Raw genomic sequence first — 13,918 nt, 5'->3', positions numbered from 1 at the left:
TCGGTTATCCAGTAGACAGAAGTTTTTATTGGGCACGTTTGCAAAGGTGGGTCCCTCCCGCAGCAATGGAGGAACCCCGAAGCAAGGTCTGACAGGTATTTATACCCCCTATCTGTCCTCCCCCTCCTACGAGGGCTTGGCTCACAATCTCACCTTTTTTACCGCTCCGGAGCGCCGCTAATTAACCGCAAAACCGCAGACATTCCACTTTCCGAATCCAATCAGCGCAATACACATTCCAATCCCCACTTGACCCGACAGCCGCCCCCTGCCATTTCTCTTCACTCTGGAGCGAACGTGCCTCTTGCCTGCAGTCTTTCCTCCCTCCTGCCGTCCCTCTCCACTCTGGTGCGAGTGTGCCTTCTGCCCATCCTCCCTCCTGCCACCCCCCCAAGGCTGCCCCATGGTGCACAGCGCTCTCCCTTAGCAAACATGGTTCGTTTGAGGCCCTCACTTCTCCCTGCCTTCTCACAAGGCAATCTGTACTTTAGGGGGAAAAATCCTCTTGAGAATGCTTTTGCCCTAAATCCACAGTCCTCTACAATGTAAGGACTAACCTTTTGTAAACTGGTGCCCTCCAAATGTGTTAGATTTCCATCCCATCGGGCCTAGCAAGTATGGTCATTTTGGCTGGAGGCTTATGGGAGTAATAGTCTAACACACTGCAGGTACCAGCTTGGTGAAAGATTATTTATGCTGAGCCTATATTTTTGGAAGGGTAATATGGGGTAGGGAAAAGAGTAAGTTTATCTACAATGTTTATTTTTAAATTTAATATGCCAGCCTTCAAAGCCAGGTTTTCCCAGGGTGGCTTACAAAATACAAGTTAAACCTGAGACACAACAACAAAACTCTCCAAAGCTGGTACTGGCATTTCTCAGAAGGGTTTCCAAAGGAAGTTTCCTTTAAAATGCAAAAAGCATCTCCAGAGAGAGGATTCTGCTTGTGATTGTGGTAGGAAGAAAAGTTCTCTTTGCCACCCACCTTCCACAGCATGTCTAAATCTTCCTGCCTGAGAGATTGGCTATGAAAATCAAATTGTGTAAGTAGAAAGTAAGACTTTAGATGCAGCAAATTAAAGGTGCCATGTCCTCACCTGGCAAGAATAGATACATTGTATGAAAAGTTAGCCAAGATATGTTGGTGCTGAAGGTGCAAGCTAAAATGCTCCAAAAATTAATAAAGGTGCAGCAAGATTTGTTAAAAGCAGAAAATGGTGAGTTCCTTGAAGGAAGGATTTTTAAAAACAGAATTCTAAAACAATGCTACTTAGACACCATTGTTAGTATTCCTACTTGAATAAATATTCTTGGTTTAGGAAAGGTTTTCAAAAGTGCTTCTTGGATCAGGGACATTAGTTTTCATGCTGCTTTTAATGTGCCATTTACATTTTAATAAGGAACCCAGTTCAGTTCAGATCCATTATAGGCATTTTACATCCATGAATTAATTTAGTCTTCATTTTCCAAAATGACTCTTCACATCATTTGAAAGCAACTTTTAATTAAATCTACCAGGTAGTGGCATCATTATTACACCTGAAAGATTCAAAAGAAGATGAGTGCTGGATGGCCACAATAGAATCTAGTGAATTCTGTCCACCCGTCTTTTGAAGGCTGATCACCTTTAAACTAATGAGAATGAACAGTGGTACAATATGGGACAGATCTAATTAAGATAATGAACTAGAGATTATGAGCATTGCTACAGTGTGTCTGAAGAATTTTAATGGAGCAGGTTAACAGAAGGTTAAGCAGACATTAAATATATATTATTTAAAGGCAGGGAGACAAAAATAAAACTTGATTTTTAAAAAGCTAAATAAAATGGAATAACAAAAGCTCCAAGTTTAATATATTTTACTTTTAGGATAGAAAAAAATATTCATGAGAACACACTCATCAACAGATATGCAGAATGTAAAATGAAAGGAGGTAGGAAAATATTTGAACAAACTGATAGGTATTTGACATAACTGCATTACCAAGAATTTTAGCAGCCATCAAATATGGGGCTTGCTGCTCTTCAGGAATATTTCTTGTGACCCAGCAAAACTAAACTCTTCTTCATTTTGGGCTCACTGGCTTGGGACTGAAAATAAGCAATCTTTATGCATGAATAGAGTAACAGAAAAAAGGGGAAAAGTTGTAATTTACAAATACAGTCCCTTTGGTAGCAGTAAAGAATTTCTTCTGCCCACCTGAACTATAGCATCCCTTCCTCTTTTTCCTCTGTATCAAATAAGCTTTTTAAATATATATGTACATTAAATATGCAATATATATATATATTGTATGCGTATTCCATTGTTGCCAATGAAGATATGTAGGCATACGCACATGCATATGTATAAAAAAGAAGAGATGTCTTCATAACTACTACAAGAATGCAACCGTGCATTTTTCCTGGGGTGCCGTTGCCTTCTCCTGGCCTGTTTTCCAGCTTCCCAGTATGGCCTACAGTCCTCGTATTCCTTGATGGCTTTCCTGCTTAAGCTTCTAAACCCAGTCAAGGTTCCTCCAGGTATTGCCACCTGCTGAAATTACATATGAATTGATACTTTGTTTTTCAGAGGAAGGTTGTAATGGAGAAAGTCCTAAGTAATCCCTTCTGGGCTGTAGTAGCTGACACCAAGCCATATTAAAGAATCAAAAACTAGGCGTACTTTATATAGACTATGAAATCACATGTGAGTGACTGTTAGAAGAGACATCACAGCAGTCTTGGTTTCCTGACTCAGAAATACAAAGCTTGGGAAAATACTGCATCTTCCTCTCTATCCTACCACCCTCTAGCGTGATATTAATGAAGTGCACCAAATGTAACTGGCTAGGACAATATGCAGAGTAAGGAAGATGATCTTGATGGAGATATGCAGGCTACATTACCAAAGTAATGAGTGGAGAAACATATTCAGTCCACAGCAGACAAAAAAATATTTGGAAGAGACTCAGACAGCCACCCCCCTAATTCACAGGAGTAGAAAAAAAGGGAGGAGGTAGAGCACAACAATCAGTTTTGCAAGATTTTGTTATTGTAGCCACTCTCAGTAAAAGTGGTTTTAGCCTTCCCGTAGAGCTGATTTCCTGGTTTGTTCTACCAGGTGGGGCTGACAAAATGTAATTTTTTCCCAATTGGGAGCATTTGGTAGGTTTTATTTACTGTAGATTAGGCTAAGGTATTTCCTGATTTGGGGAAAAAATAGTTCAGCTTATCAGAGGCAATCTGAACTAAGTCTGGATTTGTCCAACATTAATTCATAGTTGTAAAAATACTGTCAAAACAGCAATAACCCAATCAAGGCAGGACCCCCTGGCATTGGAAGAAATTATGTCATGAAGCCTTCTTACTCTAAAATTATAGAAATGGCATGAAAAAGAGCCAAACTGGGCATCAATCAGTCAGCTCTGTAATATTCATTCTGTACCTTCCAATGATGCTAGCTTGCAATGAAACTTGTTTTGTTCTTCCCTGCCAGACCTATCTTAAATCAGAATTTGATGAATGGTGCCCCCCCCCCATTCTTAAAAGAGAGATTGTCACTTGACTGCTGTATTGCCTTAGGTGTTATAGGCAATGACCTCAATTATGCCTATATACACTTCTCCAACATTATGAAGACTTGCAGTTAAAACGGGATTAAGATTTTGACATAACTAAACTACTGGGCTACTCTTTGGAAAATTGGGTGTGACACTCCAAAATATAGCAGTTGGCATTTCATATAAGAACCAAGTTTTAATTTTTAGCCATCCTTACACATAATGAATGATCCAGGGATTTTAAAAAGCTTGTGTAAAAAAAAAAAAAAGATAAATGGAACATACGTCTGTGATACTGCATAGAGAATTGCTGCCTGAAGTATCCAGTATATAGTGTAATACTTCTTTATTAGTTCATACTAAAATATTATCTTGACAAAAATGCTAAGAGGGTCAGATGAACAGCCTCACATGTTCAAAGCACATATGAGATGGTGCAGAGCTGTGCATGTTAGCCATACATGCATATTCAATATTTGGTCTAGCCATGCTCTGAATATTGATCATACAATAAATGGATTTTGGTGGCCGTACATACACATTGATGTACACATGTTGAACTCCCCCATGCAAGGAGAAGATATTATCTGCCAACCAGAATTTTCTAAGCACATAAGCAGCTAAGAATGTACAGCACGTCCTGCAATCTGTCAAACATTTCAGCAGTGGGTAGGTCTTAGCAGATGGAATTGAACTAACATATATGATGCTACTGTTCTCAACAGAGTTGCCACCAAAATATTATCAGAAGCAAATACAAATACAGTAAAATACTAGAAAAAAAGAATATTCAACTTTGACTTAATTGCAGAAAAACTAACCAAACCAAGCCAGGAAGAGATGCAAGAGAAGTTATTATAAGAGAAGTTATTGTAAAGTTGTAAAATATGTACAATGGATGTAAAAACATATACCGCAGATCCAAAGATCTCTGTGGTACATACATTTTAAAAATCTAATGATGTTTTGATGATTTTTCATGATAGCACATTGCTGTGTAAGGAAAATTTACATTGCCTTATGCTTTCAGATTATTGTATTGTCGAAGGCTTTCAGATTATGTTTATTGTCTAGTGATACTTATTTTAAAACAAAATAAAACAAACTTCCCTGGGGAGAGACTTTGCCAAATCACTTTGAAGATTTATATTTGTGGTCCATGTAGAATTCAATATATTGAATATTGAATAGCTTCTCCCCACATGCATGGAGGAGAAGCTATTCAGAAAATTTAGGTAGAACTGGGGATAAGATGATGAGCTATGATTCAGAAGGCTCTTGGTTCCGTACTTGCCCTTGTTACTTTGTCTGGAATAAGACATTGTTCAGTGGGAAGGGAAAGGAAGGGAAGGGAAGGGGTGCATTTAACTATGGCTACCATATCTCAGCTGCAAAAATCCAACAATCATGAGATGGCAGCAAATGTATCTTCACTGCCATGTAATGGTCACCTGATTTTTGCAACCCAGATAGAGCAGCCTTAATGTAATCTTGTGAGCTTTTCTAATAATAGAAAACATAATAAAGAGTTACAATTCTGAGGCAGTTGAAAAAGTTTGGAATTATTTACCCTGAATGGTTAATGATGAATGCAACAGTGAACTAGTTTAATCAAAGCTCATAATACTAATTTCCTGTGCTCAAATGCCAAGGGAGCTCCTAACTGGAATGAGTTTTGATGAACTCAGGCCTAGAGTATTCCCATGGGCCCATAACTCCACTTTTGTGTAGCAGAAACAAAGCAAAAGTCAACTAATGATCTTTTGGGTCCTATATGCAGCTTAATATATGCTTTCCTTTCAAATATCTTTGAAGCAATTGCTCCTTTTTTGTGAGAAGTCAGTAAGGCTGTTAAGAAAAAACCCTTCAGGGATTTGGAGGACAAAATTCTATTAACTAATGCAAGTTGAGTAGTCGATTCAATTCATCGCTATGGAACTCAACCAAATGTCCACATCACTTTTTTTTTTTTTTAGCAAAATGAGACCAGTATCTTCTAGATTGTAATTTTAATTCCACTAGCTACAAAGTAAGCAGATGAGTGAGCAGGTGGAGATGTCTGCTGTAACATTCAGCAACATGGCATCCAGCAGACAAATCCTGATTTCTGGGTAGTTGCTGCTCCATCTTTTCAACAATAGTGGACATCAGGCCAATGAGGATGGGGTTTTGATAGATGCTGGAACGTGCCCTTTAATACTCTTGCTATGTTAAGGTTGACTGGTATTATGCATCATTTTAGCTTTTTTTTAAAAGGCTAACATCTTTATAGAAATCCACCCTTCTGATAATAAGCCCACCGTTCATCATTTTGGTCCAGAACCATTTTATTGCTATTCTATTTATATCAAAGAGCACTGCTGGAACGTGCCCTTTAATACTCTTGCTATATTAAAGTTGACTGGTATTATGCATCCTTTTAGCTTTTTTTTAAAAGGCTAACATCTTTATAGAAATCCACCCTTCTGATAATAAGCCCACCGTTCATCATTTTGGTCCAGAACCATTTTATTGCTATTCTATTTATATCAAAGAGCACTAGATGCATTTCCTTTGTCATTTCCATTATTTGCACAATATATTAATCCCTGCATAGTAAAGCATTTCTGTTAGTGCACATCTTTCAATACAGCTACAGCATGAAATAACAATTTACTTGGGAAACTAAGTACTCATGTTGCTTTGAGTGTAAGGCTACAAATTAACCTATGATGCACAACAACTGTTTGTGAACATTCATGATTGAAAACATGAATGGGCAATTGCTAATATGGAAGGAGTAGTGGCACAAAACTGAAAAAACAAAGGGGTTGGTGGAGGTCCTGTCTCAATGCTCAGCAGCAGCTCAGGAAACAGAATTCAAGACAGACTCCTTTCTATGGATTTTAAATATCACCGTGATGTGATTTCAGCCTGACTCTGTTTTACAGCACATTTGACCATGAAGTGGTGATTCATCTGCTCATGCTGGTTCTAGATTATGAGAGGGATGACCCCACTGGAGAACATTAGGATGGGGAAGGCTACCATGACTGGCTCCCTTTTAGATAGTGGCAAACATTTCCAGCTGCTTCTAGCACCATGTCTTGCTCTTCAGTGGAGAATCTGAAATTAACAGGTTCATCCACTGTCTAGACCAGTGTGTCCAAACTTGGCCACTTTAAGATGAGTGAACTTCAAATCCCAGAATTCCCCAGCCAATTCTGGGAGTTGAAGTCCACTCATCCTAAAGTGGCCAAGTTTGGACAACACTGGTCTAGACCCAATCACCTTTCAGTCTGCTTACAAGATCTCCCTGCTGGCAAACAGAACAAACTATGGATCACATGTTATGGGGGCAGTTAGTCTTCTGCCTATCTGCGTGCCTTTAATTTACTATTTTTTAATACACCAATTAATTTGTAGCCGTAGTTGATACAATCTTACGAAATAGAGAACTGTGTAGTTCAATACTGTGCCATTAAACATCACTTGTACAACTACTTTTCAAAAGGTATAAAAATGGCTGGTTCAGTTTGACTACTGATGTGGAAATCCTTTAAACTGCCAGCCATGTAAAGCTCTTCCTGAAGAAAAAGTTGTATTCATTTCAATTATTTGGGATGCTGTTTGATATAGGACCAAAGGCATTATTTGTCAGGCCCAGCCCAAGAACAACAGAGGATCAGTCCAGCCAAGTTCAATTGTTTTATTGCTTACACCATATAGACAGAATCTTGCCAGATTAAATATGTATTACTCTAATAATAGAGTAATATAGTCGATATACCCTGGGAGAGTCTAGGGAGTGGCTATCCTAAATCTCTTCCACTCCCCATGATCCAGCTCCAGACTGTGTTGTTTCTTGTCTCGCCCCCCACTTCCTAGAACGTGCTCCCTCCTTCCTGAGAACCTGCTGTTACTGTAGTCCGTCACATCATCTCCCTCTTCATAGACACGTTCCATCACATTATTGTATGAATTGAAATTAAGTGAACATATCCATCAAGTCTGCCTATACATGCCCATAGTGAAAATACTTAAATAGCTCTCCTTTGTGTGTGTGTGTGTATGTGTGTGTGTGTGTTTATATTTGTATAGATAGGGTTGAGAATCTGTGGTCCTCCACATGCCACTGAACTCCAAGTCCATTAGATCTAGCCCACACAGTTCCCCCATTTCTGCTTTTAAGCTATTATCTTTAAGGAATCTGCTAAAGCATCTGAACCTCTGGAGCCAGGAAGAAGGGAGGGACAGGACTTCCCTTCAGTGAGGAAATGAACTGCCCATAAGCCCTGCAGAGCTTCATCATTGCAAAAAAAAATATTTTTTTTTATTTGGGTTACTTTTATTTGGGTTACACTGCAGCTTACCCCAAAATAAACTGGCACAGCCTCCAAACCCAGGAGACATCATGGGATCAGAGAGATCAAGAGCTGCTTTTGAACTGGTGCACAGCCCTCATACAGAAGTGCCAATAGAATTTCTATAATGGGCTAACATATTTTGTGTATCTTGCAGGATTGTGTTGGGTACAAAGAGCCACCAGATGTCACTGTTGCTGCACACAAATTTTACAGGCTTTGAGGATTACAGCAATCCAAAAAACTCCACAGGTTTTTCAGTAAGTAAAGGTAAAGGCAAGGGAGTCTACTCTCTCCTTTACTATTTGTAATTGCTCTAAAAGTTTTAGATGACAAGATCCAAAAAGACAAGCAAATAACTGGGATCGAAATTCAGGGAGGGGAAAATAAAATGAAATGTTACGCAGATGATGTAGTATTAACAATTGTGCAACCACAAAACTCCATAAGACAGTGGATGAAAACAATCAAAGACTTTGGCCAAGTCTCCAGATCAAAATTAATGGAAATAAAACAAAAATAATAACAAGATACTTAACCTTAATAACAACAAGAAGACAACTTTTTGAAAAAAAGAGGCTGGTTGTGAGACAAAAAATCCAGTGAAATATTTGGGACTTTATCTGACAGGATGTTACACATGTATTTAAAAAATATTATAATACATTTTAAAAAGAAATAAAACAAGATCTTGAAAATAACAAGAATGGAAAAACCTAAATCTTTCTTGGCCAGGACTTAGCTTGTGACAATAAATATGAATATATTACTCAAGATGAACTTCCTATTTCAAAGGACTTCAAGTCCAGTCTCAGACAAAAGCTTGCAGGATTGGCAAAGAACAATCAGTACGGAGCAGGAAAAAAATGAGAGTAACATTCAAAATTTTGCAAGACTCAAAAGAAAGAGGCAGACTTGCATTTCCTAACCTCAACTTATATTATTGAGCAATAGGTATTTATAGTATAAAGAAAAAAAGAAGAAAATAATTTGAAGGGAAATATTGTAAGAGAAGGTTTGTTTAAAATCTGGAATCTTCTAAAAACGAGGATAAGTTCAGCATTCTCACCATTAGCATCACTGTCAAATACCTTTTACTTCAACAATATATATTCATAATAGAAGCCTAACTAAATTCAAGCAGGAATGGCTCCCTTATATATAACACATTGCACAGCAAGACAAATTCAAACATTTGGAATACAGGTAGTCCTCACTTAGCAACCATTCGTTTAACGATAGTTCAAAGTTATGATGGCCTCAGAAAAAGTGCTTTATGACCTGTATTCACACTTACGACTTTTGCAAACCATCACACCACCCCCCGCAGATATGTAATCATGATTTGCAACCTTTTTTACGACAGTTGTTAAGCGAATCATGTGGTCGTTAAGTGAATTCCAGCAAAAAATGTCCATTGGGGAAGCTGGGTTTGCTTAACGACCACATGACTTGCTTAATGACCATGTGGTTCACTTAATGACCATAGAAATTTGCTTAATGACCATTGTAAAAATTGTCATAAAGTTGGGTCTGGTCACATGCTGACTTGTTTAATGACTACCCCACTTAATGACCAATTTTATGTTGTGTTCTATTGTGGTCATTAAGTGAAATCTACCTGTAGCCCAGTTTTTAGGAAAAGAGTTAAGAGACCCTAACCCTAACCAATCAGAAACAATAGATGAAATGACTTGAACAGATACTAGCAATGTTTACTGTTCAAAGTACCACACAAATGTTTAGGTAGTGGTTAGCAGTTGGGGAATTAAAGGGGAGGGAAGAGGAAGGGTTTTTTTTGTTATGTTTTTACTTATGTTTTATTCATATTTATTTTCTACTTTGCTTTTTGTATCTTTATTCTTGTGTGATTTCTGTTTAAATAATTTGTCAAAGCTTATGCAATTAAAAAAAAAAAGATCAGCCAGTTCCTAGATGTTATACTTAATTGGTGCTTGAATCTTTTTTGAACACTGGCAATAGGGTCATATTTCCCACAGCCATCTCTCTCTCTTGTGATTCCCATAGAGCTCTGAACTCCAGCACCTTGCAGTTCCTCTTGTCTTTCAGTGTCTGCTATCTAAAGCAGCCACTTCATCTGTCTAAAGGAAGTTCTACTCTACCAAACTGAATTCTAAACTTCTTTAGACAGATGATGCCACCATTTTTAGAAATTGAGGACAAATACAACAATGTGAACCTAAACATCTAGCAATGTTCTTCATTATCTGATGCCTACTGCATATATTCTGTTTATCAAAGAAGAGGTCTTCCTTTTTCCACAATGCAAGATTATGGTTTTAAAATAATAATAGATGGCATTCTTTGATACATATTTGGGTTGGGAGTTATTGCAAATTTTCAATTTTCAGCCAACTATTGTATTGCAGGTTGCGTCATTATGAGCCGAATGCCCTCTAGAACTATAGTTATTTCTTCATGTAACTATTATACATTCCAATGCTTCAGTCATTGATGCTTAGTCTTTTTGTTGTTGTTGTTGTTGCTGTCCCTCTCTGGCAATATTTCTAGCATGACATAGAAAAAACCGCTTTGAGAAATTAAAGGTAAAGTTACCTTTGAGTCGAGCTCAACTCCTGACTTCGTGGACTCCTGCAATTTCTTTAAAACAGATTTAATTCCTCCTTCTGGAATGTTTTTCAACTTTCTAGTTTAGTTTACAATTTCCTGGTAGTCTCTCATCCAAATATTAACCAAGCCCAAACTCACTTAGCTTACAAGCCCAGACAAAGAAAGTTAGGTACTGTCACCTGCTGAGGTTCTGAAAAATAAACAGCCACATTTCAGTTAATATGTCTTATATGCTTATATACACATATGAAGCATATAAGGTACTGCAATATCTCATATATTAGCTTATATGTGTCTTCTCTTGAAATATTGATGCATACCTTATTAGACAACCAATAATTTAATGTAATTCACATGACCATACTTGTAAGATGATCAAAATACAATAGCAAGTTCACCCAAGATTAATACGAATAGCAGCTAGGAGGCAGAGATTCTTGGTTCAGATTTTGATTCTGCTAAGAACTCCCTTGGTAAGCCATACATAACCTACTTTCTCATGGCCTCATACCCTCCATCTGCAATATGAAAATAATAATTTTTATTTCAGGGATTTTTAAAGATTACAAATTGATAAGGCATCCACAGTGCTCTGAGCAATGGAAAGAGCTGCTATTGTTAAGTTCTATTGTTTATGTTGTAATAATAACATAAACAAGTCAGCAGTATGAATCTTAGTGCACTTCATAAAACTGCCTTGTGAAAAGTCAATATTAAAATTAGCATTTATATAAAATCTTTGAAGGTTCAACGTTTAGAATTTTTCATATAGCTTCATTTCAGTATTCCATACAAAGGTACTTTTTAATCAAAACAAATTAAATTTGTGTTAAATAGGAACAAGTAAAGGCCAATAATGAACAGTACTACTCCAGAATGGTGTGCTCCAATATGGAGATTTGGCAACAAGCTCAATGGACAATGGACAAAATATTACTGAATATTACCCCAAATCATATTTCCTGGGAAGAACAGAGAACCTTTATTACAGAGAGCTGGTTCTGTAGTTTGTTTCTTCCTTAGAAGTCGAATTTGGGAACTTTCAGAAGACACAGAACAACAAAGAGAAAAACACAGAAGAAGAAGAATTAGGCAACAATATCCTTTAAGTATAATGAAAAAAAGTTAATAATGAGTGGCAATTCCAGAGTAAGCACTTAATGTGTGGAAGCATAATGAAACAGCTGGAATGTATTTCTAGGTAAGCATTAGTTAGGCCTTTGTTTCTGTGCTAGGAAGGCAATAAAAACTTTGACAACACCTATTTTAAGCAATTCAGCATGGTTTTATCTTAACCCACTTGGTGGGGGTAGAAATTGATGAGACTGAAAAAGCTCAGAAATATCCAACGTAGCACATATGGCCTTCTCTCTCATGTACTTATTTATATCTGAGGACACAGCCTGAGATTTTAATCCACAAGCACTGATGAAACAAGTCTAAAACAATTCAGTCAGCCTTTATCCTTTTTTCATACAACTAAATTTAAGATCACTTAACTAAATTCTGCTCCTAAATTCAAGGCAACCATTCATTTAAGTTTAAAGCTTGCTCTGCATGCAATTTCTTATAAAGTTGCCTTCAATCTGGATTTTAAGCACTAAAAGCAAAAGCCTTAAGTCACTAGCCCATTTCTAGTCACTGAATTGGATAATGCAGACTTTATGAAGAGAGAAAAATAAACTGTGAAATAGCAATCCATTAGATATTACTGTATTGATGTAATTCAATTACTTTCAGTGGGGTTTGGAAATTAGAAGGATCTCTACTGAATACTGAGGGGACGATAGCTGCAGTGTTTTAAATCTTAATTGAAAACACTAACCACAGTAAGATGAGAGTTGTTTAGGGGCAGGATACTGTAAGGCACATCCTTTGTAAGCACAAGCAGGATAACACTATAGTTACAAAAGGCATCTTATAAGAAGAATAAGCAGGCCTATACTCCAGGAAAAGTAGAATAGCTCCTAATTCTCTTTTGCTCATTAAATACAATACTATGCTGGCAAATAAAATTATGCAAGTAAGAAATTATGCAGAGTCAAGGACATAAGCCAGCAAAGCAGCCCTTCATCACAGAAATATCAGGGCCCTTGCAGCTGGATTAGTCCATCTTGTTCAGTATCACCTATTCTGTCTAGCAACTGTTCTCCAGATTTTCTGACAGATGTTTTTCCCAGTCCTACCTGGAGAATACAAGGACCAAATCCTAGATCTTTTGCATGCAAAGCAGTATTCTACCAGTGAGATGTACACTTCAAGATAGTTCACACTTCCATTATCCATACATTATGTCTGGAAGAAAATGTTAAAATATTCATTCAGTTCAAATCGGGGTATTTTTCCTGAGTTTCATGTACACAGCAGGCAATCTCAATACTGGCAAACAGTGCAATGTTTCAGTTTTTAAAATGATTAATTAGCCCAAGTCCTCAGATATTTGGATCTCTTGATGGATTAAGAGAGATAACCAGAAGGCGGTACAGGAAATGGTGTTCATGCAGGATCTGAAACTAGTACATAAAAATTAACTCTATGCTTTTTGTTACACATAGGCTGCATTCACACCATATATCAAGTCAATTTATTTTTAGACTTACAGTGTTGTACAAAAGTATTAATAAGGAAGAACACCTTAATGACCGTTCTTTACAATGGAGCCCTTGGTGGCATCCATTTCCATAGCAGACTTTATAAGCAGGGCCTGAAGCATAGATTGTGAAAGCTATGAGTGGAGACCAAAGTTCTAGTGTGGAAACAAGCAGAGCAGATTTAGAACTGAATGAGTTGACACAGATATGGTTCATTTATTGCATTGAGCCATAATGTGACTTTTTTTCCCCTCACCGTATAATATGTTTGTAAAGCAATTTTTCATTTTTTATGTGGTATAGACCCAGCTGTTGTGATTTATTCAACAAACCATGTTTAAAACAAACCATGGCTTAGCACAGATGTAAATCCAACCATGGTTTGTTGGCTAAACTACAAGGACTCTGCCTTCTCTAATTGTATTTATTAGGAAAGCTGCCTATATTTTTATAAGCTCCTCCAGATTGATTATTGGTATTGTGACAGTACTGAGGGAATTTTGGCATTTTGCATGTTCAGAAATAGACTCTAGAGCAAGTTCCTCCAGCCATGGAAGAGAAGAATTGGGCTTTTCTGGTGGGCAGAGACTCATATTACAAGAATAAAACTAAGAAAATGTCTATCTTCTAATTTCCTTTCTCTTTTGAATCCTGCACTTCATCTTCAGAACATCATCAGAAGTCTAATTCGAGTACTTGGCCACTGACTGAGACCATATTATAATCCCTGACAGATCGTGTATAATTAGGAAGCTGATAATACAAAAGCCTTTGTATGCTAATATATTTCTCATTGGCTATTTTATTATCAGGAATAGTGAAGAAACATGATCCATGAAAGGTATCAGGG

General features: G+C 37.3%; 1 protein-coding gene across 4 annotated transcripts in view; it reads right to left on the bottom strand.

Annotated features, from left to right (window-relative positions):
• NXPH1 (neurexophilin 1) overlaps positions 1-13,918 on the bottom strand; it is a 296,010-nt gene that overhangs the window by 241,464 nt on the left and 40,628 nt on the right. The gene's annotated exons all lie outside the window — the stretch shown is intronic.

The sequence above is a fragment of the Python bivittatus genome, unplaced genomic scaffold (assembly GCF_059951505.1).
Source record: "Python bivittatus isolate LINGU-HERP-01145 unplaced genomic scaffold, Pbiv_v1 ctg000610_np1212, whole genome shotgun sequence".
NCBI lineage: Eukaryota > Metazoa > Chordata > Lepidosauria > Squamata > Pythonidae > Python > Python bivittatus.
This window is presented reverse-complemented; position numbering and strand designations above follow the sequence as displayed.